Source organism: Plectrocnemia conspersa, unplaced genomic scaffold, assembly GCF_051122295.1.
Source record: "Plectrocnemia conspersa isolate PC_06_02 unplaced genomic scaffold, ASM5112229v1 ptg000010l, whole genome shotgun sequence".
In the NCBI taxonomy this organism is placed as follows: Eukaryota; Metazoa; Arthropoda; class Insecta; order Trichoptera; family Polycentropodidae; genus Plectrocnemia; species Plectrocnemia conspersa.
In genome coordinates, this window is record NW_028277174.1 from 28,235,588 (window position 1) to 28,257,859 (window position 22,272).

The 22,272-nt window shown below is 26.8% G+C and overlaps 1 protein-coding gene across 3 annotated transcripts in view; it reads left to right on the forward strand.

Annotated features, from left to right (window-relative positions):
• The window catches only part of LOC148231282 (uncharacterized), a 178,380-nt gene that overhangs the window by 85,135 nt on the left and 70,973 nt on the right, over positions 1–22,272 (forward strand). The window contains exon 1 of one of the 3 annotated variants that reach the window (XM_088194999.1): positions 386–919. The exons of the other annotated variants lie outside the window; for them this stretch is intronic. The gene's annotated coding sequence lies outside the window, so the exon portion shown is untranslated. Of the gene's footprint in view, positions 1–385; positions 920–22,272 lie in introns of those variants that run through there. 3 annotated transcript variants of the gene reach the window in all.

Genomic DNA, 22,272 nt, shown 5'->3' on the forward strand with positions numbered 1-22,272 from the left:
GATATACAAAATGACAGATAAATTCATTTTATAATGATATTCAATTCTAGTTGTTTTGTAAGTTTATGAATATTTGATCATAATAATATTTATTTTTATAATATTATTAAAAAGAAGCAAATATGAATGTATATTTATTACTTAAAAATATAATTTATTTTGTATAATATAAAAAATAATCAAATTAAGAAACAGATGAAATATTATATATATATATATATATATATATATATATATATATATATATATATATATATATATATATATATATATATATATATATATATATATATATATATATATATATATATATATATATATATATATATATATATATATATATTAAATATATTAAGCTGTTGATTTCGCTGATTAATACATAGTTACCAAATTTGTAAAAAAACAATGGAATAAACAAAATGGTAGTCTTTTTATTAATTTCAATGCGCATTGTTTAATTCGGTCCGTGTCTATCAAAATCTTAATATTAACACCAAAATTAAATACAAAGATTTTCTTTTGTGTAAGGCTAAAGAGTGAATGCAAAAACCAGTGGAATTTCCCCGGTTTTTACCTCATCTTGCCGTGCCAGTGCTATTGATCCATCAGAAAGGCTTTCGGATGAGCTAAAAAATCATTAGCCAATAAACATAAGCAGTTTAGTGAAATGAGTGAAAAAAGTGTCGTGTTTGTTCTGCACATTGAATAAGATAAAATACGGCATACATGTGCAGAATTTGTGAAATTCATCTTCATATTGATTTGTATCACTAAAAATATAAATAATAAAATAGATAAAAAAAGTGTAAATAATAAAAATAAATTTAAACAAGGATATAGTGTAGTGTATTAGTGTAATTTTAAAAATAAATGTGTGTGTGTGACAGTTGTATGCAGAGAACGGACGTCGAAAAATTTGGTGAGTGGAAATTATATTATATTATAAATGTATTTTGCTATAAATTGGTTCTACAAAATTTTATTAACGCGTTAAAACTTACATATCATTTAATAATAAGGTACTGGTTTATAACCAATACAACTATTTTCAATTTACACGAAATATTAGGAACGAAAAAAACATATTTATTCGTTCATGATTTTATTTTAAGCGCAATAAATTTTGCGCAATATATTTTACTGAATGATGGCAATAAGCTAGTAGAATGATAATTTATCCAAATTAAAGTTTTTTTCTTGTTTTCTTAATCGGGTGAATCATTGCGGTTTTTCAAATCGTATGGAAATATAAAAATTATAAACATTCGGTAAAAATGTTCGTAAGATAATGGATGCTATTTCTTAGAAGTTCTTTGATTACTGTTTTATCTGATTTATCTATATATACTATAACTTTTTTCTTTTTATTTTTGCAATAATATACAGAATTTCAGGTGGGAAAACTTTTGTTGATTGCTGTGCTATCAACAGAATTTACCTACCCAAACATTTTTGACCTTGAAATTTCTTTTTGTTTAAAGAGTGTAAGATAATATATTATTTTCTACATGAAAATAAATAATTATATTGCAAACATTCTATAAAAAAATTTTAGGTGCTCCAAAAAGGTGACGACTCATTGCATTACAACGCATGGGATAAGACGACATTTTTTATAAAATTTATTTTAATAATTTTTAGAAATAGTAAACTACTATCTCTCATGATCATGTAAAGGCAAACTTGATAGTATCCTAGTATTTTTTTAATAAAAGAAAATGCATGACGCACGACTCAAAGTTTAGTCCACGGCCACTAAACAAAATCCTTTCAAGACTCGTATACGAGTCCACGGGCGTTAAACTGTTAATGAAGTTGCAAATCAATTTTATAAAACTTAGTATTTGCGTAGAATAGAAAATATAACTAATCTCAAAGAGAGAGAGGCGATGATTAATATATTGTCAACGAAAAGCTTTTTTTTAGAAAATTCGCGTTTTTTTTATTGTATCTTTTTTACAATTCTGATTAAACATGGTTTTAAAAATTTCACAAAATGCTTTATTATACCAATAAATATTATAAAATTAATAACAGTTATAGTGCGAATCTCCGATAGACAAAAGCCATCATGCATATATTTTTCTAGCTTCTCATAGTTATCGTTAAAAACATATGTTAAGAAGCTGAATGGTTCATTTAATAGAATCGTTCTCAAGCGCTGACATTCTGGCCGCGACGGTTAGCAATAAAGGAAGTGATCGCAACCGTCTAGGGCGATCTAAAACTTCACAAACCTACACATACAGCGGTTGTAAAATATACATAAATAGATATTTAAGATTCAAATTAGAGTAATTGATTACTAGACAACGATTAACTAGGCAATTTATTGTAAGTTGTGGTGGTAATAAGCAATCGTTAAAGTAGTTTTAGATATGTTAAAATTTTTAAAATACCGTTAGTCAAAATCGAAGTGTAACTTAAAATTAATAGCAACTTTAGCAAATCTTTGTAAATACTACTAATAAAATCGTTACAATTTTATTCTATAAAGTTATAATAATATGCTAGACTAATAATCTATATTCGTATCAGAATCAAATTATTAAAAAACGTTTACAGTGCTATAAAGACATATAATATTTTGACTGATTTATAAACTTTACTTTTTAGTCGTTTGTCACAATACTAACTTGTAGGTATTTTTTGTGATACCTTGTTGTAGCGCATTGGGCTCACGGTTGTTACATTTACAACAGGGGAGTAATAAATCAGCGGTTCTTGCGCGGGTCAATATTATTAAAATTGACCTAGATATTGATTTATTAAAAAAAAAGCCAAGTGATCATATTAGAAATACCATGATCAAGTTTTTGGTGTCAAAATTAAATTTTAAATCAAACTGTTGCTTAAATGGATTATATTAAAATATGCAGTTTTTAACAATTTCTTTTCAAGAAAAGCAGTCTAGAATATGCAAAAAAAAACAGTAATTTACAATAAAAAAAAATAGCATATTTAGGCAAATGTTAAAAATTATTTACTATGTTTATTATGTACATAAAAAACTTTTTAGTATTAATAATTTTATGGTCTTTGTATTTTATTTAACGATTTACAAATGTGCTGAAATGATAGGCGGATATTGGATTTTTACTTTGGCAGCTTAACTTATCCTTTTCCTTATGATGTTTCTGTTCATCATCATGATATGACTTGAAAGGAATCTATTTTACTATAAGGGAAATGAGTTTATAAAATAGAAGGTTCTATTATTAATTATTGTAGGCGAGCAATTTTTTTTAAGGATTATTGTAAAATATAATAATGCCTTTTCTTTTACATCTTACGTCATTATTTGTTACAGTTAAATCACAGTTTAACCAATTTTAAGTATTTTTTAAGATTAAATCAACTAAATAAAACACATTGGTTTTTCAAACTTTTAGGTGACTCAAAAAATATTGTTTGAATTTTACCTAATTATTGCAACTTGTTATGACCTTTAGTGTTTACATATAATTTAGATATGCTTAAAATAATTAGAGTACGTTGTTGTGACATTTTTATTATTAGATATTATTATATCCTAGCACAGATGTTACTAATTCTCTGTCAATACCGATTTATATGCATTCGCCAATATTAGCCCGTAAAAAAATCATTTATTTAGTAAGTTTTAAAACGACAAAAATTAAAATTTTGATATTGCTGGCTGGTGCATTTGGGTTTTCTGAATTGGAAAATTAAAAAAATTGAATTCTTGGAGTTGAATTTCTCAAATATGAAGAAAATGACAGGTAGTTGTGAATTCAACGTGTCATTATTTGGTAATCACCTTTAAGAAATTTCATTAAAAGAGATTTTAGCAGTTTATTATCGTCGAGACAATGGTCTCTTGTTTATCAATCATTTTACTTGCCAAATAAATATTATGGAATAAGTTGCATACATTGCAGAGCTTGTTCAAATGTAGACAGAAAAACTGGAGCTAGAAATTTTGGACCTTCAGAATAATATTATGGTAAAATCCCTAATATCATATCAGTACTTCTGGAACATAGTGGACAGAAAAAAGTTTCTATTCTTGAAAAAAATCTGCATATAAGATAAAATAATTTATCCGTTCCACATACTTTTGTAGATCATTTTTTCAAATTTCATGAATTTAATAAAACCAAAATAAACTAACAAATTCTTAGCTATGAGGCACTGGCCAATGAACTGCAATGGAAAAAATCACACTGACTATTATAATTTTTTTATGACGTTTATTTTGTATGTATGATGCAACCATCACGTGTTTAGGATTTTACAGAATTTAAAAAATAATTTTTATATTTTAAATGATTTTTAATACTTGTTAAGAATGACGGCGCCACTCAGTACTCCCCGCTGCGTAACATTGCCGATATTAACAATAGTTTAGCCCTAACGACTACCAAAGCGGCCAACAACGTTGTGCTACATTAATACGTTTTAAAATATAAACGTTTCAGGTGCGAGTGACCATTAGTAAAAACATTGTAAAGTAGATCTTGTTGTCAATATATACAATACTCTTTTTAAGTAGATTCGTTGCAGAGAGTTATTTATAAGATGTTCGCTGTTTTGATCAGCACTCGCACTTAACATGTTCAAATTTTAAAACGTATTTATGTAGCAAAACGGTTTGGGCCGCTTTCTTAGTCATTAGGACCAAACCAGCAATGTGACGCAGCGGAGAGTACACAACCATTACTTTTTGAGCGTGGCGCCATCATTCTAAGCAAGCACCTTATTTTTTGTGTATTACTTTTTACCTATTATAAATTTGCTTTGAAAACATAGATAGTGCCCGCCACCCTACTGATATTTTAGAATTTGCTCTAGGGTACAAAAAAGTTGTCCTAACATATTGTTAAGATTATTAAATATCACTACATTTTTTTGCTTTGATACTGCTATTGTTGATATATTTATTAGTAGTTTATTATCCTGCATTTATCAGAAATAGAAATAAGCCGTTTAAATTATTATATAAAAAGCATCATATTTATTTTATTTTTCTTTAAATATACTAGTTTTAGATTCACTGCTTTAATGTTAAGATTTTCAGTATGTGTCGCATCGCAAAGATTATCAGAATTATCATTGCTCGTTATTCACTGCTCATAAATAATTCAAGCAATATCTGCGATACATATTCGATAAGCTTTCGTAGCGTATTATCATTATTGTTATTATTGTTATTATTATAAGATATATCTTGAGTCACGCGCGTTCACTTCATAAACACCCTGTTCTCAGAGGCTTAATATTTCATCGATAGTATCGCGGTTATACAATTGTCACAATATGTATAAACCTTATATAAACCGCAAAAGCCTATTCCGTGCCGCGTTCGAATTTGCACGTGAATAATTATCGCGCTTATGGGCGCGGAATAAGCGAAATTGTCGGAGGCTAAAAGCTTTGCATCGCACACTAATTTATGCTATGCCAAATGCTAAACACCCGGTAGGCGCACTGATGACTTCCACGTTTATGACTACAGGTTAGAATTTAACTAAGGCTGCAAATTTAAACGGAAAATTTGTATTGTATATAACGGCAATCTCTGAGTTGCAAAAAAAAAAAATTTTCTATATTCTAAAATTTAGATTTTTTGCTGTCAAATCAGAGTGAATTTTAGTCAGTAATAAAATATTTAAATGATTCGTTGCAGCTCTTTGAATCAGTAGTCCGAATTCTTTTGTGTACGTGAATGTGAGAAATCCACACATTTTGGCACGCCCCTGTCGCCATAATTTTATCAAAATTTATTCTTTTTATTTTTTAGTAATGTTGATAAAGTAGCAATGTTACATAAAATATTGCACATTTTGACGTGCTAATTGCTAGTTAAATTTCAATTACCCGTACGGTAATTTTAACTCCTAACCAATTTTAGTAACTTCAAACCGAAACAATCTAATATCGAAACTCGCACACGTCGAACACGTCCGCACCATAATTTTTATTAAGTTACCCAAAAACGTTATTTTTACGGTTCGACTTTATCCGCCGTTTTAATATTTCTACGTTGCGGTTCTCGGTGAAATAACAACCGGACATTATAAATATGTTTTTAGCAATACTTCGATATAAGAAGACGTGCGTGTGCCGAACTGACTTTTTACGGCTTCGGCGTGTTCGCGTCATGACTTTTTATTTTATAACCCATAAAATGGTTCACAGTTTTCGATGACACGGCCGAAGAACCCTTCTTTCCTTTGCTTTTCGTCTTCATTTTAATATCCACAATACACGTGCAATGCGCAGAAAATTCTTAAATTATTAGATTTGTGCTTTTGAGCAAGGTCTCTGATTAGATTAAATTAACATTATACATGAATGCTAGAATTAATTTAAAAAAGTCAAGAACGCAAAACATAAAAAAAATAAAAAAAATACTTCTAAAACCAAAATAGTCTTCTCATTAGACTGCATCTCGCATGCTGTATCAATTGAGTAAGGCAATACTTAGAGAGTGCCAACATCAGCGCTCTATATCAAGACTGCAACCTTAAAAGCTGCCACCACGAAATGAGGCATTCAACAAAGAGCGAACCGGGAATCTGCGCCGCTTTCTTTTACGGCCTCTAGATACCGCGTTGCTTAAAGCCTGTGGCAAAATGTGGCGTGTGTTATAAGTGTATTTTAAGCACTTTCTATTTCCTTTCTATATACATGTTTCATATGGCAAAATTCAAGTTTAATTAAGTTGTGTGCACCATATCTGAGTATAAATTGCGGGTAAAATACTCTGGTGAGCTGAGATCTTCACAGGTCTAAGAAACGGTAGTAAAAAAAAGCCAAATACCTCTACTATTTATAAAAGAGTATAGGAGTACAAAAATAGTGTATTTAAAAAACTTGAATTTGAAATATATTTTTAGCAGATACTTCCACAAGTGAGGACTTACTTTTTTTTTCAATTGGGGATACAAGAAAGTTTAGTTGAACTCATACCAAGCAAAGTTACGCTGAGTATCGAAAAGACTTACAAAATAATAATTCACTTAATGTTAAACGTGATTTAGTTACGAATTCCGAAATTTAAGAATTCAACCCGATATTCAGAGACGACTTGGAGACTATAAAATGCAGACAAAGTTGCGAGTAGAATACATATTTATACTATTTTACAAATCGTACGTTATTTTAAACTGTTTGCAGAGTCTTTAATGTGTTTCTAGGCTGTTAGTTATTTGCACTTAAAATAGTCACAGTCCGTCTCCTTCATATAAATATATATGTATATATTCATATACACGTATAATACAAAAAACATATTCAAGTGCCGGCTAGTAGATTGGTCAGTGTCGATAGCTGCTTATCAGATACGAAGAGACTTCACGATAAGAACAACATTCCGTGCAGGAAAATGGGTTACTGTTTACTCTATCGCCAAGTAAAATAAATATGACAATAAAAGAAAAAGCGGCGAGTGTTTTTCTTGCGCCGGAGAAAATTGCACGTATATTTTTCTAAGCGATATTCTTTCGTTTTGCTCATTTTTTCCAGCTCTGGAAATATTCGGCCGACTTAAGGAAATGAATAAATGTATACGTAGACACAAAAGTTCACAGAAGTATACTCAATCAACGCCCGATGTATAATATGTACAATATATAATGTGAGTGCTGGCGTCGAACGATATTAAAACGTCCATGATGTATCTATTTTATCCACAGAATATTGTCTATAACAACATTTCGCTCGTCTATAGTGAAAGCGTAACGATATTGTGCCAACTACTGTTGTATATAATGTGTCGTTTATACGATGACAATTTTAATACAACGGTTTTTAGTGTTGCAGTACTAGTTGTAATTTTAGTGTTATTTATTAGACACGAAAGCCATATAAAACTTTTAGCGTTGTGAAAATGCGCATTAAGCTTTAAAGCTTTTATTTCCAACGGTATTAGCATAGAATGTATATATTTCGTGCAGAGTTAATATTTTTTACTATTATTATTTATCCTCGTTGATAAATATATTAATTTATTTATTTTATAGAAACATGTGCAGCCTCTAATATTTTATTGTCAATGTTAACGTGTATATATTTTTTATGTTTAGTTCAATACATTTCTTAATGAGCTTAAGTAGTTGATTATTAAAGAATTTTCAATACCATATACTATATACGACTTACATTGATTTTTTTAATATTTTCATAGCGAAATCATTAAGAGTTTTAAAAAAATTGTTTGTCACTTTCATTTAATATATTTTTTATTCATTTAATTCTTAAAAAATAACTTTCTCCTAAAAAGTTAGTAGCCAATAAGCTTAGAAACATCCACAAAGTATTAACTATATTTAAAAAAAAGTATGCTAAAAAGTAAATAATGTATAAAAATAATATTTTTATTTGTAGTCAATATATAATCAAAAATAAAAATTTGCTATTTAAATAAAAAATATAACAACAAAAATATTTATTTTATTTTTTTATTGTATATTAAATAAATAAAACTAAGTAATAAAAAAAAATTATAATATTCAAAAAAATATTATTTTTATCTTAATCGTGATTTTCTAAAACAATAAACAGACAGCTAGAGCTAAGAGTATTTATTTTAATTGATGTAAATATTACTTTTTTAATATCGTATTACCTTTTGTATATATTATTGATGTATTTGCATTTTTTTAATTATATTTCTATATAGTTAGAAAAATTCTATTCCATACTAAAAATAAATAATTTTATATTTATCTTTTACAAACAATATAACATAGCAATAATTTTATTTATTTCAATAAAAATTGAATTTTTTTAGTAACATACATAAAAATATTAAGTTGTAAAACTTTACTTCTTCATTTTTAGTCAATTTAATTATTTATGTGATAAAGTAATACAAAAAAATAAATACGTTCTTAATATATTATTATGATAATGGTTCAAGGATTCAGGTATAAACTTAATTTATAAAAAAATGTTTATTTATTATTTAAAGTAAATCAGTCTTGTACATCGTCCTTTTAATACATGCTACAATATTACAAATAAAAATATTTTGGTTGGTACAAATAATTTTAAACAATTATTATTGTTTTTATTATCTAACCATCAACTTTTTTTTAAATAAAAAAAAATAGTTTTGATATTTCAATAATATCTATACATTGCTTAAAAATAGTAAAGTAGAATATTAAAAAAAATATATATTTTAATGTCAAAAATATGTTAATTTAAATTCATTGTTTAATATTTTAGAAAATTAAAAATGAACATATTTATATAATACATAATATATATTTGATTTATTATTTTTTAAACTTTTTATCTAATTTAAACTAAAGCAATTAATTTTACATACTTAAAATAATCTTGTACATTTAAAATAATATTAATTTATATATGTACTATCATGCTAGTCTTAGTAAATATAAAATCTAAAACACATTTTTTTTTAATTTTTTTACCCTTATTACCCATATTAAAAATTTGTTATTTTCAACTTTTCATAAATAATAATGTTAACTTTGTTAACTAAAATAATATGACTATCACATATTTACTAAATATATGAATACACAGAACAATACATATAAATCTGTTATTCGATTTGTTTAAATCTCATAAATAGATTAGAATGATAATTTATTACACGGTTATGCTTGGTAACTAAAATATCAAGACTAGATCACAAAATTATAGTAAAAAGCAAATTTGGTACAAATATTATTATACTTATAATATTATCTAAATCACATTGGCTTATACCATATAAAAAAAATTAAATACATATATATATAATAACAATACCATATTTTTTGTATATCTATAATATACTCATTAACTGTATCACAAAACTATTTGAAAATAATTATATAAGTTAATGTAAAAAAAATTAATTACATAGTAGTTTATTCATTTATAAATTTAATTTCTGTTATGCTACATGATTAGCTGTAAGACCTTTAAGTTTTAAATCCATCATGAATAGACAAACATTGAATAATAGATATTTATATATTTATGTACTTTAAAGCTAATTTTGTAGGACTAAATCACAAATTTACTAAAAAAATATTATAAAATCTATATATATAGAACAAAAAATATTAACCTGTTCTTTGACTGATATTATTTACAACCCTTACTCTTAAAATATTTCGCTTTGTATTCCATTTTTATCATATTTAAATCAAATAGTACATACAAATAAAAAAACAGTTTAACTAAAAAATCGTAATGATTAATGCGGATTTCGCTAAAATAATTAAAATCAAAATCATCTAAATCACAATATTGTATCACAAATTAAAAAATATATATTTGATGAAATTAACTTGATTTTCAAGTACTATAAATATTTATATTAAACTCATAAACAGTTTCAGTATTATTTTTACAATACACATAAGCTAGGGTAAAAAATGGTGTTGTTAACTATTTTTAGAAATTAAAAAAAAATAAATGCTATACAAAATATCTATCAGACTTTAGCCTGGAAATCTTTACTAAAATAAAAGCATTAAATTATTCATGCTGAATATTCTTGATGTATTTTTATAAATATAGTTATGCTTGGTAACTAAAAAATTCAGACTGGATCACAAAATTGTTGAAAAAAACAATACGCAATTGATAATCAAATTAAATAATAAAATGCTGTTCTTTGACTGTTATTATTTACAGCTCTTACTCTTAAGATATTCCTCCATTTTGCGCTTCGCAATGCGAGCTTTGGCTCTGCACATCCTCGACGCAAAGGTATTCTTTTTTCTGGCCTCACTCTGTTCCACGTTAAGGAACGTTCTGATCATATTTGGGTTGTATTTGGCCATCTCCTCTCTTAACTCTTCAGGAGTAACATCATTTTTGAAGTCTTTAAGAGTTCTCATTTTATCGCATTTGTTCGCAGTGTTGTTTTGAAGAGGTTGATTTCTTCTTTCAGAAGCATCTCGGATAGGCAAATTTTCGGTAGATTCTATGACAATATGTTGTACAGAATCCGAGGTTGCAATATGAGCAATAGTCTCAATTGAATTTTCTTTATTTTCTTCTCTTCGTGTTGTTTGTATCTCGTCGTTCGTAGTATTTGCGGGGTAGAATTCTTCGCGTAAGAGCAAATTTTGAACCTCTATCAAAATTGGACGATTGTCAGAATGATGTGCGTCCATCTGAGAAAAAATAAATAAATATGAATAAAAAACTATTTAAATATTGTAACAATTTAAAAACAAACTGACCTTAGCAATTTGATTGGTACAATGATCATGAATTGGTTCAATTATTGTCTGGGTTGCATCTCTGCAAATTTCAAAACCTTCAACCGAGCTATCTTGTATAAGCATGTGCTTTTTCCAGTGAGCCTCACGAACAATTTTATCTTGTGTTAACTTTGTAGAATCCTCAATAAGCATTAAGTCATTTTCTTGATGGAGTTTTTTCAGCTAAAAATATTAAAAACAAATTAATAAGTATGTTTAGAATAAAAATCTTATAAGATTAATAAATTATTTTATAGAAACTTTATTAAAAAAAATTTGTCAATGCTACCTAGTGTCTCATTAATTAAGTTAGGGCAAAAATTTATTAATTTCATTTGAATAAAATTACTAACCTTGTTGTTCAAATTGGTTTGGACGTTAAACTTTGGAAAGTCGGATGAAATCTCAACTTGGTTTTCTTTTTCGTTTTTCGAGGTAGCTTTCTGGGTCAGCTTAGCAATCTAAAAATGTATTAAGGAAAAAGCGTTTAATAAATTATAGTGTTAAAATAAAAGTAATCGGATATTTTACAAATTCGTTAGTTAAAAATTACAAACCACGGTGCTGAGATCTGATTTTTTTCCCTTGGTGCTAATAGTTTTGGATGAATTGGATTTATTTTTATAAAGTCGGTCTTTTGATATTGCTATTTTTATTCCCACTGCTGCATTTGACTTAAAAAATTAAACAAATACAAATTAGATCTGATAACTCAAAGGATTTAGTTGTATAATATATACATAAATTATTAAGAAAAATCGTTATTGTTGTATTAAATTATTGATTTACCTTAATGTCACAATCTGTAAGTTCTGTAGTTAATGATCTTGAGCTATGGTTGCTATTATCAGACAAATTAGATTTTATCACAGACATTGGGGTTTCCTTTGGAATTTTTTCTGTAGCTTCGATTTCACGTGGAACCTGAAAAAAATATATAATAATTAAAAATTACTGGAAATAATACAAATACAAATCAGATCCGGTAATTCTGTGTTATTTGTAAAGGGTGTAATAAGAAATAGTCGTTATTTTTATATTAAATGAATGATTTACCTTAATATCACAATGTTTGAGCGTTGTTGTTGAAGGCCCTGAACTTTGGTAGTGATTTTCAGACAAGCTGGATTTTATCACAGAGATAGGAGTTTCCTTTCGAATTTTCTCAGTGGCTTCTTTTTGCTGTAAAATCTAAAAATATTCAATAATTAAAAATTGCTATGCATCAATTTTACTCTACTTTCTTATATTTATAGTAAAATATAATCAAGGTGGCATTTTGAGTAGTTTCTGATTGACATGTATTCTAAAAATAAATTTAAAAAATGAAAAAAAAACCCAAAGATTTATACTCATCGTCTTATTAAATTAAAGCAAAAAACAATAATTTATTTAGTTTAATATTACAAACCTTGCTATTGCAATCAGTTTGGATGGTAATCATAGAAGAATCGGATAAAATCTCAACTCCATTTTTCTTTTGGTTTTTTAAGGTAGCTTTCTGGGTCAGCTTAGCAATCTGAAAACGAATTTAGGAAATAGCGTTTAGTAAGTTATAGTGCTACAATAAAAGTAATCGAATATTTTACAAATTCGTTAGTTAATAATTACAAACCACGGTGCTAAGATCTGCTTTTTTTTGCTCGATGCTAATAGTTTTAGATGAATTGGATTCATTATTATAAAGTCGGTCTTTTGATGTAGTTATTTTTATTCCCATTGTTGCATTTGATTTGTAAGCTTTTTCAATCTAAAAATTATACAAATAAAAATTAGATACGTTAGCTCCAAGGATTTAGTGTTAATAAATTATAAGAAAAAAGTAGTTATTTTTTTATTAAATAATAAATTTACCTTAGTATCACAATCTGTATGTTCTGTAGTTAATGGTCTTGAACTATGGTTGCTATTTTCAGACAAACTGGATTTTATCACAGATATTGGGGTTTTCTTTTGAATTTTCTCCGTAGCTTTTTTTTGCTGTGAAATCAAAGAAAAATATTAGAAATCGCTATGCATCAATTTTACTTGACTTTCTTCTATAAATACAAGAATTTTTTTTACTTATTTTTAGAAAACATATCAATTAAAATGCCAAAATTATTATATTTTACTTTAAAAAGTAAAATATAATAATTTTGGCATTTTAATTGATATGTTTTCTAAAAAGAAATAAAAAAATTTAAAAATACTCGAATGCTTTATATTCAGTGTCTTATTAAATTAAAGCAAAAAAACATAATTTATTAAGTTACCAACCTTGCTGTTCAAATCGGTTTGGATGTTAATCATTGAAGATTCGGATAAATTCTCCACCCCGTTTGCCTTTTGGTTTTTTAAAATAGATAACACGGTCAGCCCAGCAATCTGAAAATAAATTTTAGAAAATGCTTTTAGTAAACTATAGTGCTGTATTAAGAGTAATCGAATATTTTACAAATTCATTAGTTAAAAATTACAAACCACGGTGCTGAGATTTAATTGTTTTTTCTCGATGCTAATACTTTTGGATGCACTCGATTCTGTTTTGGCTTTTTTTATTTCCATTGCTAAATTCAATTTGTGAGCCTTTTTAATCAAAAATATTATAAAAATACAAATTAGATCCATTAACTCTAAGCAGCTAATTATAAAAAAAGTTTTAAGAAATAGTCGATATATTATTATTAAATTAATGATTAACCTTATTATCACAATTTGCGAGTCCTGAAGTTGATGGCCTTGAACTTTGGTAGCTATTTTTAGGCATATTGTATTTTATCGCAGATATTGGAGTTTCCTGATTTTCTTCCATAGCTTCTATTTGATGTGAAATCTAAAAAAATATTTATTAATTAAAAATCGCTACTAAGCAGTTTTACTTGACGTTATCATATTTAAAGCTAAATATTTCCTAACAAACTAAGAAACAAAATCACAAACCTTGTTGTTGGATTTATCTTGGTTGGTGACTTTGGATAAAATTTTAGCTCGGTTTTCTTTTTGGACGTTCTTTGCAGATTTCTGAGTTAGTCCAGGCTTATTCTTTTTCTAGAAATAAATAAAAAACAATTATAAAACCTGGCAATTTTATGATTATATAATTTATAACCAATACTAACCATAGTTCTTAAATTATTTTGGACCGGCTGAATCGTTGACTTTTTGGTTGAGGGTACTTCAGTAAGCTGATACTGTTGATTGATAGCTGGCAACTCGTTCGTGTTAAAACTAGTGATGTTATCATTTTTTAAATTCAGTATCGTTGAACGTTTGCGTTCAGACGCGCCATTGAGATTTTTTTCAGACGCTGCTTCTGTTGTCTTTTGTTGCGGTTCTTCGCTTGTTTTCGAGTCTGTCACTTGCTCTACAAACATTTTATTTATTTGGGATACCGCTTCTGAGCACCATCTTTTTTTCGATCGCGTTTGAATCTTTGCACACTCCAAAATTTCTTTCTTCTGAGCTATGATCTGCTCGGAAAGTGCCTTCGGCATTAATCCAAAATTAAGCAGAAAAGCTATCTGAGCCTGTCGATCATTTACGTTGCTGCTGGTTGCCATCGTAGTTTTTATTGTGATCTGAAAAATTTATAAAAATAAATATTGAAACAACAACACTATAGCACAAATTATGTTTTCATTTAAAATTTATAAATAATTCATTAACGCATACTGCAACATATTACATTTTATTGAATATATATTTTTTTTATGATAGCTAGAATTAAAATTTTAAAAGAAAATTAAAAAAACACTGTGTACTCTGTACAAAAAAATAAAATGTCACGAATGACAAAATATATATGTAAAAATTGTTGTATGTTTTTGTGCTTGAAACACTGTGTTAGTGCTTGTGAAATCTGCTATTAGGCTTCTGAATTGGAAGATAAATTTATTTCTGATTTAAATAAATTAAAATATATGTGTAAATATTTTAAATTTATTTTATTCACGACAATTGGGTGATTCCGGTCAATTGGGCGACGGTCAGATTAGTGATTTGCTGGCGTCCCTCAGGGTTCAATTTTGGGTCCACTACTATTTACAATATTTACAAGCGACTTCCCAACTAAACCTCATAGAAATAATATCACTGCCCTCTTCGCAGACGACACTGCAATTCTTTGCTCCTATAAAAATACCCATCGGGCAATTGATAACCTTCAAAAGAGGATTAAAATCATCGAAAAATGGTTCGACAAATGGTTAGTCACTGCAAATCCATCAAAAAGTGTCGCAGTAATGTTCTCTCGCAGAAGAAAAAAGACCTTTGCTGTCGATAAACTTAAAAATGTACAATAAATATTTAAATTGGGAAAATACGGCTAAATACTTAGGTCTCACACTCGATTCAAAACTTTCATGAAAGACCCATATAGACAAATTAATACTCAAAATTAAAGACACTAGAGTTAAATTATATCCTTTTTTATGCCGTAATAGTAAACTAAATATTAAAAATAAACTCTTAATATATATACAAATCGATAATAAGACCTGCCATTTCATATGCATCTACGGTATGGGGATACATAACCAAAGCTCGTAAATATAAAAAAAACTTTAAGCCCAGCAAAATATTTCTTTGAGAATCGTATCGAATGCTCCTTGGTACGTTTGCAACTCGATATTACATAGGGACCTTAAAATATACACTATCACTAAGCATTTTGAGAAATTAAATAATAAGCATCTCGAACGAATTAAATCTCACAGTAATAAATTAATAGCAAGTTTAGTTAATTAGACAATTGATTGATTGTTTTAATATTTATTAGTTTATTGCACTAACATACTAATCTAACACAAAAAACACAAAAAAAAACAAAAAAAAAAAAAAAAGAGGTGATGCATGGATGAAATTCAACCATGTATCCACCAATGGTATGTTAAGCAGGCAAGAGACAGAAAAGTCTAGGAACTGCTAAATATTAATAGATACTATTAGATTAGTGATGGTTATTTGGGCGACGGTCATATTATTTTATTAATTTATTTAGCTTAATAGCTAATATTTACATCTAAAAAATTTAGTAAGCATATATAAAAATATATAAAAAATACATAACAGAAAGAAAAAATAAAAATATACAATAATAAAGTCTTAATATTATAATTTATTTCTATATGTACGAAGGTGTTTTTTTATTCCATTTATGAAACCCGTTATATTTTTGCTGTTTCGGATTTCTCTTGGAAGACTATTATATAAATCAAAACCTCCGTAAATAATTCCCCTAGCCGTACTCGTTTTCTTATACTTAATTATCTTAAAATTTTCTTTATTTCTAGTATTATATTTATGTACATCTTTATTTCTTATTAAATACTTATTAAAATATTTTGGTAACATATTATTTTCTAACTTATATATATATACTAAAACATTCATTCTCAATATTTCTTGAACATTCAACCATTCTAATCTATCAATCATACTTTTACAATTAGTTAATCTATTTTTATTTAAGATTACTCTCATTGCCTTATTTTGTAATTTTTGCAACATTTGTTTATCTAATTTATTTAACATATTTAATAGTGTTGCACAATAATTAAAATGGGGCAATATTATACTATTGTAAATTTTTTTTTTTGTATTTATACTTAATATATTTCTTAATCTAGATAATAAACCTATTTTTCTACTAATTTTTTTTAATATGTAATTACAATGTTCTTTAAAATTTAATTTTGTATCAACAATTACTCCTAAATATTTTATATTATCCACTATTTCTATACTAGCGTTATTTATTACTATTTTGGTACTATTATCTAACACATTTTTATAATTAATAAAAATACATTTAGTTTTATTCTCATTTAGTTTAAGTACATTATTCTTTAACCATATTTCTAATATACTTAATTTATTATTTAAATTATTTATAATTTCTTTAATGTTATCACCTATGCAATACATTAATGTGTCATCCGCAAAAAGATGAATTTTACATTTTTTCACGTTATTAACTATATCATTAATATACAAAACAAATAACAATGTTCCCAATTAAGACCCTTGTGATACTCCATAAGACACTAATTTCTCTTCAGAATATACATTATTAATTTTAACTTTTTGTTTTCTTTTATATAAGTAATTATTAAACCATCTTAAAACTATATCACTTATACCTAGGGATTCCAATCCCGGGATCCCGAATCCCGGGATCCCGAATCCCGGGATCCCGGGATCCCGAACGATTTTCAATACCCGATGAGTCCCGGGATTATAAAGCATAATCCCGAATTTTTCGGATTGGTTGATTTATCAAGCACAATCGAATTATTATTGACAACATCGTTATATTTCGTGTACAAACTTGCGCGAGTTGCACGTGTCATCTGTGAATCTTTGAGGCTGTGAGTCTGAACGTGCTTTTTCAGCAGCAGGCTGCTTAGGAACCAAAAGCAGATCAAGGCTAAATGATAAAACACTTGATACTTTGATGTTACTTCGTGAGTTTTATTCAAAATAATGTTTTCAATTAATTGTGTCTATGAATGTACATATGTACATACATTGTCAAAATTTCATTTTTTTCTTCCCAAATAAATATATAAGACCTTCCCTTTTTTATGTTTATTATATTATTTTATATTTTAAGCCCAAGACTAAAATTATACGTACTTTATACATTGTACGTTATAAAAAACATGTAAAAATATATTATATTATTTATTTTAAATTATTTTTATCGATAAAATAGCATGAAAATTATCCCGGGACTGGTCCCGGGATCTCGGGATCGACTAATTGCAATACCGAAATCCCGGGATCAAAATTTTGGCCCGGGATTGGAATCCCTACTTATACCTATACTCTCCAATTTCTTTAACATTATTTTTCTATTATTTATTAATTATTTTTTTATGACCGACAGAAATTTAAAAAAACTTGGACGCTTAGCTTTATTGTAAATATTGTAATAGTAAAATATAATTTATACGAAAAAGTATAATAAATGAAAAATAATTTTATTTTAAAATTATTAACTCATATTATAATTAAATAAATGCAATACTACGTAAATATTGTATTAAATTTTCTCTATTGTACCTCAAAACCTTTATACCAATTATTTGGTCAGCTTCTTCGTAACGTCTTATTTACGCTGATGTTCAAAACCTACTATAGTTCTCTCATAATCAACATTATAGCTTTTTTGGATTTTTGAATTTATCTGAGACCATTAATAAAAATCTATAAATTTAGATTACTTGAACTGCTACAAAAACTCAATTGCAGTTTCCGATAATATGCCTCGGCAAAATTATTGGTCTTATCGCTTCCGTTTAATGTTGGATGGAAAAATCGGTGGAGCCTTACTTCTATTATTTCTTAGGCGTTCGTAAACCATTTAAAAATTGCTTCTAATTCATTGGATAAATGATTCTCTAGTTCAGAAAAAGCATGTATTATATCTTGTTCTGAAACGAAAGCAAGTGAAGTAATCATTTTTGGATTAAAATCTAATCATAATAGTACCTATGAAAAAGATTACATAAATCTAAATGCTTTCGAAGATTTTGTACCAAATTAAAAAAGCAACCCTTTATGTTAGATTGTGGAAATACCGTACGCAAAGCTTGATGTATTGCAATTTCATAATCAACATTTAATTTATCATATAAAATAATTTTATGAACGTTTCAAGAGTCTTATTGGGTAATAAACAAAATAAAGCAGGGAAAACAAAACCTCCATCCTTTCTAGGCAAAATTACAAAAATTAAAAAAATAAAGGGGATGAAAGTAAAAATGTGCCATTAAAATAATTCTTTCATGCTTTGGCTCCACAATGCATTACTTTGACCATCTAAAATTAAGATTCTCATTGGGTCGACTTGTTCTGATCCAGAATCAACTAAAAGAAAACGTTAAAATTGTGATGGACTAGATTCATAATTTAAATATACTACACTATAGTAACTACAGGAATAATTAATGTTTCCCTAGAATCAGGTATCAAAAGTACACTGTGCGCTAGATCTGGGTTATAGGAACTGCCCTTATATAGTTTAAAAAAAATAAAATTCCGAAAGTTCGTTCTCACAGTAATTTCTAAGGCTCAAAACATAAAAATTATATCGCATAAAAGGCAAAATCAACGACAAATATTTATCAGTAGTGATGTTAAAATTACTTTTTGATTATTATTATATTATTTTAAATTATTTTTTAATTAAAAGGTTTTATGATATCGGGTTACTCTCACAAGTTCTTGAATAAAAAAAATCAAACAATCAAACAAATATTTTATGATTTAGTATAAATATATATTCTATGTTTTATTCAGATTGTATTATGCTTTTTATCTTTTAAGTCTTTTCTAAAAAATATCAGTAATTTTTATTTTAGTGTGTACGTATGTTTATATTTAAACTTGAAGTAAATCATGTTAATTAAATATTTAATAATAGGGTCATGTTACTATATAAAACGATACAAATAAGATTTGTATTGCATTATTATTGTATCGCCCAAAAGACCGTCGCCCAAAAGACCATTGCCCATTTGTCCGTCGTCTAGTATTGCGTAAATTATATTATATTAAATATTACTATAATATAATTTACGAATATCATTTTTAAGCTTAATACTAGTAAAACTTTATGTTTTTAACGCGGAATAATTAAAATTAAATTCACGAACACATAAAAAAATCATACATATTTTGAAATAATTACCTTTATGTTCAGCAATATTTTTCTGAATTTATCGCCTTCATTTGGACACTTTAACAGTTATCACACACTTTATCACTTTTCACACTAAGAGCGTTACTTATCAGCCGGGCAATTTACCGACCAGAGCCAACTAATGCAGAGGGCGAACTGATTTGTTCATTCGCCCGGGGTGCTATTTATACTAGCTCTGCCCCTGGGCAGTGACGCCAATCCGCTTCTGAAAAGTGGAGGGGGTAAATTATTTTATCAGCATACTTTGTATGATTTATTAAAATAAAAAAAATATTCAAGTTTTTCTGAATAAGTAATATGATAATAATTTGTAAAAAGATTATATTTTACTTGCAAATTTTAAATAAATAAAATTAATATTTAAGATAATTGTTATAATAAACAAGTATGTATATTTAAGTTATTTAATAGGATTTTTCAAAAGATGTTATATATTTTATATATAAAAAAATGTATATTGCGTTATTTTTTAAATAATTTACTAATTTTATAGGATATTAGAGTATTGGCAGTACCCAAATCCAATTGCTAAATCAGGGAACTGTATGTTATTTGATTGATAAATTTTTGGATGTGTAAATATATTTAAATAAATTCTTAATGTAGTTTGAGTTTAAAAGTACAATTAAACATAACTATATAAAAAAATGTGATTATTTTTAATAATAACACATTATATCTTATTTTCTACAATAGGTTAAAAGGTTTTGTTGCCGCAGGGTTAATGAACCAAATGTATTAGGAAATCCAATTGGCCGTCGCCGCCGTTCCAATAGTAAAGCACTGTGGAAAATTAGAGCTTACACATTAAACGGAAAAATAAGCGCATGCTAGATTTCTGTAAACGGCGACGGTAAATTCTTCGCAGCAGAAAAATTCGCTGCGATACAAATAAATACTAAATTATATTTGATCAAAAACTTAAAAAAAAAAACATTAACGTAATTTATTTTTAATGTACGTGTGTGTAGTATGTATTCCTTATTCGATACTGCTTACAAATAACATTATAATATATGTTATAAAATCTGATTTTAATATTTACCAATGACGGTCTATTTTGCTTTTTATAAAAAGATAAGTGTATTACCCATTTGTTAGTTTTACAGTTAGAGTGCATTTCGAAATCCTAGATAACGGTAATCATGTCAGCCAACAATCTCTATTTTTTATTGCTAAAAAATTCTCAGTATCTCAGAATTATATTTATTGCTAAAAATTCTCAGAAAAAAATAATAATTATGTATATTTTAAGATATGAAATATATACTTAAAACATGTACATACCAAATTTTATTTTATAAAAAATATATTGCATTCATAAATTAATTGAATATATATTATATTCATTTCTATTGTCACATTATGTAGAGGCAATTCTTATTTAATAATTTATTAATGCATTTAAAATTGAATCACACACCTTTCATTCCGCTTTTTCAGAAAAAAGCGGAATGGATGGTTTATGTGATCTTCGAGTTTAATGATCCAGATCCTAAACAAAAATATCGACTGAATCATTTTTTATTTTGAATAATATTATATTAAAATTTAATTCCTTAGTATCGCTCGCCATGTTTAATTTTTAAATTAGGGCAGAATATGATAATATATATTATATAGGAAAAAAATCCAATATAATGTATTTTATCTCGCAATTTTTAGGCTGTTATACTAGAATATCTTAAATTTTTTTTTTACATATTCAGATTATTTTTTAATTTGTGTATAGTTATAATATTATTCATATTAACATACTGTATTAAACAATACCATTGCTCTTTTCACTTAGTACAAAAAAGTTCGTTTTTCACCCCAATTAGTATTACAGTTAAAGTGAATTGTGAAATCCAAGATAAGGAAACGAACGAACTTAGGTGTCGGCCAACCAGCGGCAAGCACTCGGTTTTTTTTAAAAGATAATAATTACTGTGTGTTGTTTTTCCTAAATAATAATTTTACGCGAGATCAATTGTTCATTATTTAGTGATACAATATAGCTTCTACTTTTTATGTGTGGGTGTATAGTCAGAGGTTTTAATAGGTACATTAATTTAAAATTTATTTTTAAACAAATAAAATAAATTTATTAATATTACTTTTACTTTTTATTAATTTACTTATAATATCAATAATCTAAATACTGTTAAAAATATTATGTAATAAATGCATTATCAATAAAATATAATTTATTAAAATATATAAAAATCATATATATTTTAAAATAGTCCAGAATTTTTTTTCAAAAATAAGGTACGCCTTCGCTCTTAACTAATTACAACCTCGCGGTCGCGTCTCTGATCTGTTTATATTGTAATATTTAATATATTTTCCTAATAATTAAATATTAAATTTTATAGTATTAAAAACTTATTACGCAAT